We start from the raw sequence: 14,870 nt of genomic DNA on the forward strand, positions 1-14,870 counted from the left end.
AAAAAAAAGCGCTGTTTAACTATCCTCCAATGCATATTGCCAGGGGCTGTATTTCGCAAGGACGTTCTCCCTGCGGTTCTGTTATATACTTTTATCACCCGACACTGCGGGGCGATTTCCCTTCCCCCTTCCCCCCGCATGCGATAACGGAAGCGTATAGTGGCTATATATATATATATATATATATATATATATATATATATATATATATATATAGTTGGGTGTCTCCACCGAAATTGCTCGCCGCGTCGAAGCTCCCGGTTAGCGATGCGTGACGTAAACGAGTGGCCGCGCAACCCCTTGGTGACCTTTCGTGGTCTCGACGCCCCCCCCATCTCCACGTATGTACCGACCCGTGTCCCGACGTGGGGTTCTGACTGAGCCGCGCTTCTGCGGGCGCTTATCGCGTCGATAACGACGCTTGCTTTCCTTTTGATTAACGCTGTGCCACGCAGACGGCAGTTATATAAGAGTCGGGAAGTGGCCCCTGCTATATACCCGTATATAATAAAGTGCTCTCGATTAGGATACGCGAGCGTTACCGCCAACGGAATCGTTTCGGGGTGACGTCATGACATGCGTGTTTGCCGAGAGAGACAGAGCAAGGATATATAGGAAATGCAGGGATCGAGGTTAGTTTTCAATAAATAAATAAATAAATAAATAAATAAATAAATAAATAAATAAATAAATAAATAAATAAACAAATAAATAAATAAATAAATAAATAAATAAATAATAAGTAAATAAATAAATAAATAAATAAATAAATAAATAAATAAATAAATAAGATTATAAAGATCGAACACATGTAACCCCCTGAGCAAAAAGTATGCAGACCAGGGATGATTCCGCGGTAAAGTCGATTTCGCTCCGCCACCTTTGTATGGCAACTGGAAATCGAGGACTGCACTCTAAACTTGCGAACGTTCCTGGTGAACTCGTCAATATTTGTTTGTGAGTCTTAATTGCGAAGAAATTAAGTTTCTTTTCTTTTTTCTTTTTTTGCGAGCCTGTGGTTCGTACTTCTTTGCTTCTGCCGGTGTTCGTTGGATTCTATAAATGGAGCGCTTAAATCAGTGCTGTATACAACTAACGGCGATGCGTATACAGTTGTATTTGTACTTTAATTCATCATACATCACATGCGACGCGTGTAATCTCAATCGATGGTTTTGTTTACGTGCCACTAATGGTCACAACGTTCCCATTCCGGAAGATTACTCAGGAATGGACATACACGCAATGGCACATGCCGACTGGATATGTCACGTACAGAAGAACATCAAGTAAATCAAAGAAGCCGCTGAATTTTATAACAGGTCGGTGTGGGTTGGAGATTCCCACGAGCCGACGTTATAATGTGTCCAGTTCTTCCCAGTTTCCAGTCTACTGAAAACACAGGTGCTCTTACTCGGACTACTTTGTTCGTCAGCATACAGCGTGAGTATAAGCCACTTTGCTGGTACACTTGCATTCGGAGCACATCTAAGCTTGGTATATTCGTTCACAAATACCCGTCTCATAGCATCACTATACAAAATTATGTAAAGTGCCTCGGTCACATCGTCATTGTAAATAACCGTTGTATCCGCTGTATATATTCAACATCATTTTATGTAATGTGATAAATAGTTTATGTGGTAACTGTGCATTTCCGTGGGTCTGTGTGGTTATATGTTAGTGATAGTGGACTTGGGAATTTCTACGAAAACGTGCCGTGTATACAGTGCTCCGTATACACTTTATGTACGTTATCGTCCTGGTGGAATTGTGCCGTCATTGTGACTTTGTGTTTTGTGACTCTGTGTTCGTATCGTCTCTTTGTTGAAACAAAATTTTTCTCAACCCACAAATATATCTGGCGAGGACACGATGAACGCCATTTACCACGAGGAAGAGGCAAAGGAAAGCTTTGCTTTAAAAACGGCCAATATGACGGCCGTGACGTCATATACAAATGGTAAACCGGCGCTCCGGTTTGGGCTTGGAGTTGCTGTATAGGAGCATATGTAACAATACGTCACTCAATTCGGGCCCGAGTGGTCGCGTCACTTTTATGTACGGTTGAAGAATGAACTAATCGCCGAGTTTAACCAATACGCGCTCGAGTTGGGCGAATCTTGGTGAATTTGGCGGCAAGAAAATGCCCAGCCGTTTCTTATTTTCGTAGCAAACTTGCAACTGGCGGGTGTATTGTTTAAAATGCAGTTCATCTTTGTTCCTGTTCCAAGAAGGAAACCCACGTTGTCGAGAGCAAGAAAGAAATAATGCGAAGTGTTACTCACTGTTTATCGGTGGCCTAGCTCTCGCGCATATAACCCTTATATGCAGGACAGTGACAATGAACAAAAATAACGTGAGTCATGCTCGTTTAATCTACGATACTGGAAGACCCACATGCTGCTGTCGAAATACACATCTTCAGAAATAATAATGGATAAGGATCTCTAAACTTTATAAATTTAAAAACATGTGGAAAATTGAGGGCACATTGTACCATAACAATGTGTGTGCATGGAAGAGAATAGATTAAACAAAAATTCAGTGTGGACACTCTCCAAGTAGGTCTGTCCTCTTAAACGAAATGTACACTTTCTAAACGGCGGAAACATACATGTGATTGTTCAAGCATAAATCAAATGAATGCGCTATAGCGCACCTTGCTGCCCAAGAAATAATATCAAACATGGAAGGTGTTCGTAACTGTAAGTCAACTTTTCTTTTTCTTTTTTTTTTTTGCAGAGTAGCCTGCCGACCCAATGACGGCATAATCAATATTTTAATCAGTGGGTCCATGCAGAACAGGTGCGTTTTATGATGCAGAAAGACAATATGTGAAGTTTTGTCAGAACCGCCCGACGTAATAAAGTTCGCGTAAGGAGAATCGCCATAAGGTTCATGTTCCTTCTTTAGCAGAATGAAAAAGTACTTTTATTCCTACTTTTCACAGATGGCTAAAAGACTGAACACTCCATATTGTCGCAAGTGAATGTCTTTTTTTCTTTCTTCTTCTTCTTACGGAATATGTAGTTTCTTCGGATCAAGTGCTTCTGTACCCCCTTGTCACGCATACCAATTCTGGAAGATGTCAAGACATGTAATTTGTACACACCCAATGACACAGACACAATGGCCCAAGAATGGGGTAGGCCATATATAAGTAGCTGAAGAAATTAAAAGAAGCCGTTGAACGTCATGCGCTATTCCATTAAGAGGTCTGTGCACTTTAGAGTTTCCTGTGAGCCGACACTAAATGTACTACGTGTTTTATGCGTGATGTACTGTTTTATTACGCATAATCGACAGAGGTGCGCTCAATGTCATTACTCTGTAGATCGAAATTAAAACCACGCTGCCCGGTCCGTCGTATACGAAGTAACCCGGCGCTTAATCCCAGTAATACTACGCATCGAAAAAAGAAAAAGAACACGAAAGAAAATAAGAAACCATAAAACATTTACTCCCTCCGCTCCCCTTCGACTGACCTGACCCATAAATCCAGCCCTGCTCGTGGAAATTCCGATGCACTGCCTACACCGCATGCAATATACACTCGGCCAGCTAGAGCATGCGTAAAACCACGCCGCGCCTTTTCCTGTTTACATTCCATCCGCTGCACCCGCGAACGAGCTATTCCGTGGATATAATACATTCGAACCCGGATGTATCGAATCTGAAGGGGATCATACAAAAAAAAAAAAAAGTTGGTATGTAGGCAATTCGATATATAAAATGAAATTTTTGTTCAAACATTTTCGAGGGCATTTTACTGCTGTTCGTTATACACAATAATTCGTTATACGTGTGTTCGATATATCCGGGTTCGACTAAATATGCACAGTTATGGATGTCAAGTAGTATAGTAACGGCCGGCCGTCGCATTCTGCCTCTTTGTTATTTTATTCGCGCTTCTACGCGAATGTGTCGGCTAAGTGTGTCGACGAAACTTCGAAACTGCGCAGAAAAGGGCATTATAACAATGCGACAGGGGCAGCGCTTCCTGTATATAGCGCAAACTCGGCGGGCTTCGCAGTTGTGACGTCACAAAGCCCGGACTTAGTTCGGGCGCACTATATATATAGTTCGCCAGAAGCCCTTGGGCATTGTCAGAGCGGTATGCGAGCAACGACGTTACCCACAATTATACGCTTTCTCGGAGGCGAGTTTTTAAATTATTATTAATATGAAATATGGGATGGTAACTGCGTCTTTACTTATAGGCACGCTAAAGAGAACGTCACGTTACGTTACTCCTCTAGAATTATTAAGTAAGCCTGTACAGATGGAAATTACGCCCACTTCCTCATTCCTGCACATTGCCTGACGTTACAGATCGCGGCAAGGTCCAAGCCTATAGCCTGGTTTATTCCACGAGCTAAAAATTTGACGAGCTGTAAGTTCCGCGAGCTGAAATTAGGGTGAACCGCGATAATTTCTTCCCTGAAACTTTTCTTTTTTATTTGTCTGTTCTCGTTATGCTATAGTCCGCGTGAAGCGTTTGCGACACTGCGTGTCCGCGTTAATAACAGCGCGGGACGAACGCGTTTGTCATAAAGATACGGTATATATACCGCGTTTGCGACCAGCGTGTCCTTTCCCGTGTGCCTCGCTCGTTTTTCACTGGAAATATATGTCTACATATACGCGCATATGCGAGCGCTGGCGTCTGGATGAAGGACGACGACATGACCCTCGTGTTATTTTTTTTTTTCTTTTTTCCTTTTTGTTCTTATTTTAGTCATTTTTGTCGACTTCCCGTGTCGCGCGCCTGGTAACAATAGCAACGTCTGTATCTGTGTTTCTATCTGTGAAGCCTTGCTTGTGCGGCGTTCGGCACGCGAGAAAAAAAAAAAAAAAAAAAACGGGCAGCTGCTTAATTCGACACTGTGTTCCTAGGCGCGGTGACGTAGGCGACGTGACGCAGGCGACGTGCTCTCAACACACACGCACACACATACAAATCATCATCATCATCATCATCATCATCATCATCATCATTAACCTATATTTATGTCTACTGCAAGAAACATCCAGGCGATCTCCAATTACTCCTGTCTCGCGCTAGCTGATTCCAACTCGCGCTAGCTGATTCCAACTCGCGCCGGCGAGTTTCCTCATTTCGTGGCTAATTTTCTGCCGTCCTCCGCTGCGTTTCCCTTCCCTTGGCACCTATTTTGTAAAACTCTAACGGTCCAACGGTTATCTGCCCTATACGCAACATGCTAAACTGCGAAACCAATCGCTTGTTAGCGCTTGCATTTTGCACACGGGTAGCATTTTTGCTGCGAGTACGTTTATAGGTTGATGCCACGTTTGCGGGCGTTACTCTAGCAGTAAAAAAGTAATTGAAAACTCACGCTCCTACTTGTGCAACGCAGACACACGCTCGCACACACCACACACATACATGCACGCACACGCCACATACATACATACATACATACATACATACATACATACATACATACATACATACATACATACATACATACACATACATACACATACATACATACATACATACATACATACATACATACATACATACATACATACATACATACATACATACATACATACATACATACATACATACATACATACATACTGTCACGGAGCGGCATATTTTCGAATGGTTTGGACGCTAATTAACGACACGCCGAATTACGAGCGGCAAACACGTGGGCTCCTGACTGTGCAGCGTACAATGCATTCGACATCGACACGCCGAATTACGAGCGGCAAACACGTGGGCTCCTGACTGTGCAGCGTACAATGCATTCGACATCGACACGCCGAATTACGAGCGGCAAACACGTGGGCTCCTGACTGTGCAGCGTACAATGCATTCGACATCGACACGCCGAATTACGAGCGGCAAACACGTGGGCTCCTGACTGTGCAGCGTACAATGCATTCGACATCGACACGCCGAATTACGGGCCCCGAAGTGTGCGCGTACGGCCACGTGGTAGTGCCGGGATCAGCCTTGGCCCTTGACAGTGGGAGAGAGGCTGATCTGCGGTTCTTCGTCCATAGTGAGAGCGCGGCCAAGATTGTTGGGAGCTAAGAGAGCTGAATTCGGAGAATGCTACGTAGCGGCAGTTTCCCTACCTAGGGAACTAGGGAAGGCAGAGGCTATTTAGGCGCATGTTTTGGGCCCTGCTGATTAGTTTAGAAGCTGAACCTATGCGCTGCTGAGAAGCCGTTGGGGGGCTAGTGCCGTCCAGTATCGCCTGGGCCGCCTGGCCACGTCGGAACTCCGAGGAACTTGTTGACGTACGAGACGTCAAACCAGCGTCTGCAACGAAGCTCACGGTAGTTCGCCTCAAGTTAGCTCAACCTGCTTGAGAGAAGACGTCCAATCTAGACTCCCGGGAAACCCAGCCCAGCAATTCGCATCCACCTCGACAAGATCGGCCACCAGCATTCTTCGGGAAAGCTTTGTGCGTCGACTTCATGGTTTATGGACTTGCTGCTGCTGCCCGGCCACGCGTATGGCACCATTTGTTTTCTTTTGAACTTTGATTTCTTTTGAACGTTGTTTTAGTGAATAGCTGTTAAGTGTATTCTTGTATATTTGATCCGCGCCCTGTTTCATTTTTTATATCTACTGTTCATTGCTCGCATTTATTTTTTTCTTTATCATTGTGTATATTAAGCTCAGGTGTGTTAGTGTGTCTTGTGTTTTTTTATTATTGTATTTTATTTACTTGTGTGTATTTATCAGCCGATAAATATCTTGTTTTTTTTGTTTACTCCCGACTCTGACTCTTCACTGTGCTCGCTTGCGTACGGAACGACCAACCAGCTTGTCTACCCCGTCGATCGACTTCGCGCCGACGACGAATCGGGGACAGCTGTGACATAAACTGGCGTCCGCGAACAGGACGTTCCGTACAAAAAGCAGCACGGTGAACGGAGAACGATGATCGTGGATATTGATCGAGTAGTGCTACTGACACATTCTTGTGCGGTGTAGAAAGCATGTGCATGCGAATTGTGAGCGCTCGGTTTTTGGTGGTGTAGCAGTAGCGACATTTTGGAGGCAATGGAGTTGGAAAAGTGGTTAGAAGAAGGCAAACAGTTAGGCCTAAAGGGCGCCGAGTTGAGGACATGGATTACGCAACAGCAGAGGCAGGCCCGAGAGGAAAGGGAGAAAGAGCGAGCGGCGGCGAAGGAAGCCGGAGAGCGCGAAATACTGTTGTTACAATTAAGGATTCAACGTATTCAAAGTGGCAACAGGAGCAGGGCTAGCAACGAGCACCTTGAAGTAGAGGAGGAGCAGCTGAAATGCAAGGCGCCCGTAGAAGTCGCGCACGGAAAGTGCGAAGAAATCGCACGCACGGTTCTGCCGATAGTAGGAAGAGAGGCTAATCTTTGCGAGCCTAACAAAGGCGATGCCAGATCCGCAGACCGTGGCGTAGTTGTAGAGGGACCCGTTGATGGGGACCGGATTGAGTGCGACGAGATACTGTGCCAATCGAATGCGAGAGAAGCAGCTAGGCCAGCGGTGGACGATTTGGAGTATGTCGCGAATGCTTCTCTAGCAGCAGTAGTCCGAAGTGACACAAGCTCGCTAGACGAGAGCACCAGGGCAGACTCCACTCGATCAGAAAAGTGCGCAGAACCACAATGTGGGCAGGATAGTGCAGTTGGGGACATCGCCCAGGTAGGCGAGCTACGGTGCGCAAAGGAAAATGGCTGCATTTCCCCGGGGTGTCTGAAGGTCTCCGCCAGTGAGGGTGGCATTGAGAGGGGTGATTCACCCGCTGATCATCCGGACCGTGCGCTTGGGGTGGAAGTCGTGGCCGACGATATGCGCGTCGGTCATCATGAGGTGCGAGCTGAAGGCTCGAAAATTAGCACCAGCAAGGGTGCTAAAAGAAAGAAGCGGTGTCGCAGAGGCCGTAATGCGGCAGAGAAGGCAGCGCAGCCGAGTAAAACAAAGGGCGCTAAACCCTGCGGGGAGCGCAGTAAAGTTTTTCGAAAGGCGCGTTGGCGGATTGCAATATCTTCAGTAAAAGCGCGTCCGAACCGCCGGGTGAAGAAGAGAGAAAAGGGCCGTTCGTCACGGGGGCGGACAAAAGCAAGGGGGCGATTATGTTCCCCCTCGTTCGGTTCCTTGCCAGGTGTGCAAGGCATGTCACAGGAGAGCGAGTCAGTACGGCGTCGCGAATTAGTGATACGCGTCAGTGAAGTCTCAGCGCGATGTCTAAACAGTATGATGCCGGCTTGTCAAGTGTCGGGGGTGGGCAGCGAGGAGAATGGCCGCTGTACCTTTTATATTCTCTCGCTGATCAGACCAGCCGTCAAACCGCGCCCGCCTCGAGTACGGCTTAAGAACGTCCATTAAATATTCGGAATGAAAAGCGGCAATGCAGGTTTTTGTAGAAACAGTTTGTTTGTTTCTTTATTTTTCCGTGTTAGGTTAATCTTTTAGAGATAGTTTGGGTGAGCAAGTTTGGAGCTTTGTGTAATTAATTTGGAAGCCCTCCGATATTCTGAGAGAGCTGGCTTGCGCGCGTAGAAAGTTTTTGAAAACTTTGTTTTCTTGTTATGTCATTCTTTCTGTAGCAGGTAGGCTTGTGGGTGAAATACGCTGTAGCAGTTCACTTTGCGGAAGTGTTCGCAAGATTTTTTTTTCTGTGAGAGTGGGTCGCTTTATTTTGAAGGAGCCGTGGGGCGGCCTTGTCGTTTGGAAGAGTGTTTGCGCCGTTCCTTAAAGCGTGTCTTCCGCGAACACAAAGGGAAACAAAGCGTTGGCGTGTGTCTCGCATGTGTGTTTGGAAGACGACAGGGTTTTGCGGTTCAATTGGTGCATGGAAGTACTTTGCTAGATGCGCAACTGTTCTGGTAGTTCTGAGCGCGTGTTTGGCACACGTTTTTGGTTGCCATTGCACTAGTGCGTGTATTGAAACTGATGTGGAGTGTGAGCAGACTATTCATGGCAGGTGTGCTGCATATGTTATTTCGAGTACCATTTATTTGCGGTCATTGTGCAGTCGAGTTGGAGAATGTTGTTGTTGTGTGCCTGGACGTGTGGTGTTGTGTTCGATTTTTTTTTACATGGTACACGTGGTTATTAGATGTATAATGTTATGTATACATGGAATGGTCTTCTTTTTCTTGTTTTTGTTTTCAAAAATGCCACTCGTGTAAGTGAATATTATGTGATAATATTCTGAAAGTGGGGGGCTGTGTCACGGAGCGGCATATTTTCGAATGGTTTGGACGCTAATTAACGACACGCCGAATTACGAGCGGCAAACACGTGGGCTCCTGACTGTGCAGCGTACAATGCATTCGACATCGACACGCCGAATTACGAGCGGCAAACACGTGGGCTCCTGACTGTGCAGCGTACAATGCATTCGACATCGACACGCCGAATTACGAGCGGCAAACACGTGGGCTCCTGACTGTGCAGCGTACAATGCATTCGACATCGACACGCCGAATTACGAGCGGCAAACACGTGGGCTCCTGACTGTGCAGCGTACAATGCATTCGACATCGACACGCCGAATTACGGGCCCCGAAGTGTGCGCGTACGGCCACGTGGTAGTGCCGGGATCAGCCTTGGCCCTTGACAGTGGGAGAGAGGCTGATCTGCGGTTCTTCGTCCATAGTGAGAGCGCGGCCAAGATTGTTGGGAGCTAAGAGAGCTGAATTCGGAGAATGCTACGTAGCGGCAGTTTCCCTACCTAGGGAACTAGGGAAGGCAGAGGCTATTTAGGCGCATGTTTTGGGCCCTGCTGATTAGTTTAGAAGCTGAACCTATGCGCTGCTGAGAAGCCGTTGGGGGGCTAGTGCCGTCCAGTATCGCCTGGGCCGCCTGGCCACGTCGGAACTCCGAGGAACTTGTTGACGTACGAGACGTCAAACCAGCGTCTGCAACGAAGCTCACGGTAGTTCGCCTCAAGTTAGCTCAACCTGCTTGAGAGAAGACGTCCAATCTAGACTCCCGGGAAACCCAGCCCAGCAATTCGCATCCACCTCGACAAGATCGGCCACCAGCATTCTTCGGGAAAGCTTTGTGCGTCGACTTCATGGTTTATGGACTTGCTGCTGCTGCCCGGCCACGCGTATGGCATCGTTTGTTTCCATTTGTTTTCTTTTGAACTTTGATTTCTTTTGAACGTTGTTTTAGTGAATAGCTGTTAAGTGTATTCTTGTATATTTGATCCGCGCCCTGTTTCATTTTTTATATCTACTGTTCATTGCTCGCATTTATTTTTTTCTTTATCATTGTGTATATTAAGCTCAGGTGTGTTAGTGTGTCTTGTGTTTTTTTATTATTGTATTTTATTTACTTGTGTGTATTTATCAGCCGATAAATATCTTGTTTTTTTTGTTTACTCCCGACTCTGACTCTTCACTGTGCTCGCTTGCGTACGGAACGACCAACCAGCTTGTCTACCCCGTCGATCGACTTCGCGCCGACGACGAATCGGGGACAGCTGTGACACATACATACATACATACATACATACATACATACATACATACATACATACATACATACATACATACATACATACATGCATGCATGCATGCATGCATGCATGCATGCATGCATGCATGCATGCGTGCATGCCTGTAGCGACCTACTAATCTGCACGTCGTACGCACTGCAGTTCGAATTCGCATAGGGTGCCTCGATGCCCAGCGCGGCGCTGGCATCGAGGCGCCCTAAATTCGCACGAACCCTTTCCATTCCGGGCATTTCAGTCGAGCCTAAAAACTGTGGTGTAGCCAAAAAAAAAAAAAAACAAGGCTACTTTTTTTTCCCCCTTTGGCACGCTATTCTCGGCAGCGGGCGTCAGGTTTCTTTTTCCAGGCGTTAATATACGAGCTCGTTGGTAATTCATGACTGATTGTCCGTGACGCAGGCGTCAAGCAGACGATGTGGAGACGAAGAAAGAAGCAAACAACGCGACCTGCTGTGCCGTCGTGTTTCTTTCCTCGTCTGCGTGTCGTCTGGTATATAATATGCGTAGGAGAAAAAATCGGGTGTCGCCAACTGTGCCATAATTATCATTGCAGGCTATTTCAAGCAATAAATAAACCACCTAATTAATACAAGCTCCATCGCGCGTGCTGCAAATGTACGAAGACAACAGACGAGGTTGCCGAATAAACTGAATTCAATTCAAAGTTGACGGCTTTTGTGATACACTTAAAGAAGAGTGTTTAAAAACGCAAAAAAAAACAAAAAAGCTAAGTATTCTGTATAAATGAAAAGGGAGGTGGAATCAATGACAGCTTTGGCGCCGATGGGCAAACGATGATGATTGATTAAGTCTCTATGTTGTTTATACGTCATTAGTTATTTTCTTTACTCAAGTTTTCTGCTGTCCTATCTCCCTGTCCTATTAGTGACGCGAAACTTGGTTGTTCTTGTCTGCCTGTATAGCAGAAGTCGAAATCGAAGGTGGATGGCGAATGTTGTGCTACGAGAATGGCGACAATGCCTGCATTCTGATAATAATAGTAGTAGTAGTAATTGGCTGGCTTATCGAAATTAATAAAATAATGAAATGGAAAGGAGGGTAGGGGAGAGTGAAGGAAGCTTTGCCTATACGGAACTCCTATCTGTAATACATGGTAGCGGCGAAATCGTATATTGCTCGGAATGCACTCGCTTCGATTATGATTTAAGGCTCGTAGGTTGAATTAACAAAATAATATTTGTGTGGCCCACTTTCCAAAGGACAGCCATTGCGTCATTTGCTATGATTGCTCACTGTATTCCAACTTTTGTTCGGTTAAGTCCCGTCTCGTAATACCAGTCATAAAGTACCATATTGATCTATATCCCTGTGTGTTTCTTGTATTTAATACAAAAAGTGAACATCTGCGAACCGTAGGAAGCAGATCTTTGATTTATAGCGCCAGTTATTAAAAAAATGTTGATAATGTCAAAATTTAAGATTTATAACATGAGGCATCAAATATTTACAACGCCGTAACTCAGCAATAGAAAGCGACGTCATAATTCTGCAAAGTGTGCTTCTTGAGACAACTAAAGCGGACAAAATTGGTATGTTATACGTTGGTCTGAAATATACCATTAATTTGCGAGATATGACTTTAATAAAACCCTCGCAAGTGTTGTAACAGTTTCACGTGAGCTGTAAAATTCATTTATCAAATTGTCCGCTCGAGATTCTCCAACAGATTCATGAAGTTCGCAGAACTACGATGTTTGTTTTTGGTGCCGAGTTAATGGGTTGGTAAACTTGGTGCCTCAATTATTTTAAACTTATATTTGAAAACTTTTCAAAAAAATATTCAGGCCTCAACTCTAAAATTTGCTTCCTGTTGTCGGTAGAAAACAGATGTATCTCTTAAATGCAGCAAATTTAAGTCAGATCGGCCAAGCGATTGATTGTTAATGCGGGTATTTATGTGTATCACCTGTATTTGAATGGATAAATCTAAAGGCAACGAGCAAATTGAGAAATCATGACGTAAAGCTTCCTCTTAAACCGGGTGATTGCGCGTGTATACAATTTTCTTTTCTTTCTTTCTTTCTTTCATTTTTTTTTTTTTTTGATAGCTGCACCAAACTTTTAAAAATCGCCTTTGGCAGATTGCACAATTCTAACCCTTACTCGATGAGGCGTGCAGTATTCTGCGAGAAGTCGAAATGCATAATTCACTAATTAGCAGTGTATCATTATTTTTCAATTAATTCCTACGGCATATATTGTAATTTACGAATTGTAGCCCAGGAGTTCGCAAGGCGTATCCACTTGGAACGAATTCTCAGGGATGACGCCACTTTCGAGATATTATTTTTGAAAGTGCGACGAATTACATTGGCGTTCCAGTTACTTTTGTGATTAAATGCATAAAACAGCGTTTTCTTTAAAAAAGAAAAAAAAGTAAGTGGAACAACAGTGCACTCTTGCCGCAAGTTTGGCGGGGCATTTCTCGAAACCGGTGCCCTATGCTCAGAATTCGTTCCAAGTCGATATGCCTTGCAAATTCACCATGTAGAACTCGTAAATTGCAACATGCGCTGTAAATTGAATAGTGAAAGGCTTAACTAGTAAAATTTTATTAATTAGTCAGTTACGCATTTGATTGTTCGTTGACGTAATACGTCCACCTCACCACGAGTAGTTTAGTTCAAAGGTTAGAATTCCATTATCTGCCACACGTGATCTTCTAAAATCTTTTTGCAGCTAAAAAAAAAAAGTACCTACGTATCGCCGAGAAGCAGGTAAGCGCGCATGCGCGATTTCTGTATACAAGTTGAAGAAAGGTCTTGTTCGTGCCATACTCGAGTGAACTTCGATATTTATTTCCTAGCTTACTGGCGCATTACTTCCTGTGTGTGTGTTGTTCGTGGTTTTTCTGAGCGTATCAATTTTCCAAACTCCTCTCGAAGACCCATACTGCGTCGTGCGGATTTTCTTTTTTTTTTATTTTCTCCTATATAAGTACACCGCGGGGCCGTATTGTTTGCAGTGATGCCCAGGGCGAGTGGGAATCCCTTTGCAGGACATTGCGAAGGCGACCAACAGTGCAGATTTCTTCGTGGAAACGCGCGATGACTCATTTCTTTATAGCTATATAGACCATTGTATACAATGGCTCGATTTCCATCGCTGTATGCGAACAGGGAATAGCGGGCCAACAGGTGCAACGGGTGGAAGGACAACAGGAAAAGGCCCGGCATACGCAACAGGCGTCTCCCTGTGTATACTATATACAATGTTTTCTATAGCTAGCGCGTAAGCCATGCTGATCAACGAGGAAAAAAAAGGAAATCACGGTTCACGGTTCGGTCGTTAGAGGTAGATGTTATCTTGCAGCGTGATTTTATCATCTTTTTTATTATCTCTCTTTCTCTCTTTTTTTTTTTTACATCGAAGCTGTCTATGGCTATAGCTTTCTAGGCATTTTTCGTGTCCGTCGACATATCTGCCTGTGTAAAAATTCAGCTCCCGAATTTGATGCGAAATCGCTTCATTCTGTGCGAAAGTTTACACGTCTCATCACTTGGATATGCATTTTCAGTAGATTAATTATCAATAGGCACCATTTTCAAAACCAGTCGACTCTCAGGTAGATAATAAGGGTTTCTCAAAGATTTGCTGCTGTGCGACCCGTGTCGGCCGCCTGTATACGCTCGCACCGCCCTCTCTTTGTCGTCGTTCGGAGCGCTTTTTGCGTGTCCAGTTTCCTCCGGCTCCCCGAGGTGGCGGTAGTATTCCACGTGAATGCTACCGGTAGTGTGCGTATGTCTTTCTTCGGGATGACCGCCGTCACCGCTCAAGAGAGATTAAATTTGCTCATACCTTTGACCTAAATTCAGCGTCACCTCTATGTCGTGTGCTAAACTGCTTCGCTGGTAATCCACCTTCACAGCAGTGGAGTGACGCATGATGTTGTTGATCAGTTTCGCTAACGTTAGCTGGGACGCACTATGTGCTATATATACGCGGGAAGCATATATATATATATATATATATATATATATATATATATATATATATATATATATATATATACAATGCAACACTTGCCGAATATTACGTGCGTTGTTGGCGCTGCATCTGGCCCTGTCAGATGCACTTACAAGGGAGTATCTTAGCATAGCGTTGCGGTTCCGCCGTTATCTGTCGTCTTTCCCTGACTACTGCCTCCCCGCACTGCTGACCGGCGTTCAGGTGTTGCGGTGCGGTCAGCAGGCTTTCTTTCCCCTTCTCCGCAAACTAATCTCTTTCACTGATACCTCCTGTTGTCGACCGCAAATGCGCAATGTTTACCGGCCTTATATATGCTGTTGGGGGAAACGGTATAGCGCTATATGCTAATTAAATACTCTAACGCCCCGAGAGGCACACAGA

At 44.9% G+C, this 14,870-nt stretch overlaps 1 protein-coding gene across 13 annotated transcripts in view; it reads left to right on the top strand.

The window, feature by feature from the left end:
* Positions 1 to 14,870, top strand: part of LOC119457783 (MAP/microtubule affinity-regulating kinase 3) — a 171,240-nt gene that overhangs the window by 101,374 nt on the left and 54,996 nt on the right. The window lies entirely within an intron of this gene.

Source organism: Dermacentor silvarum, chromosome 7, assembly GCF_013339745.2.
Source record: "Dermacentor silvarum isolate Dsil-2018 chromosome 7, BIME_Dsil_1.4, whole genome shotgun sequence".
In the NCBI taxonomy this organism is placed as follows: Eukaryota; Metazoa; Arthropoda; class Arachnida; order Ixodida; family Ixodidae; genus Dermacentor; species Dermacentor silvarum.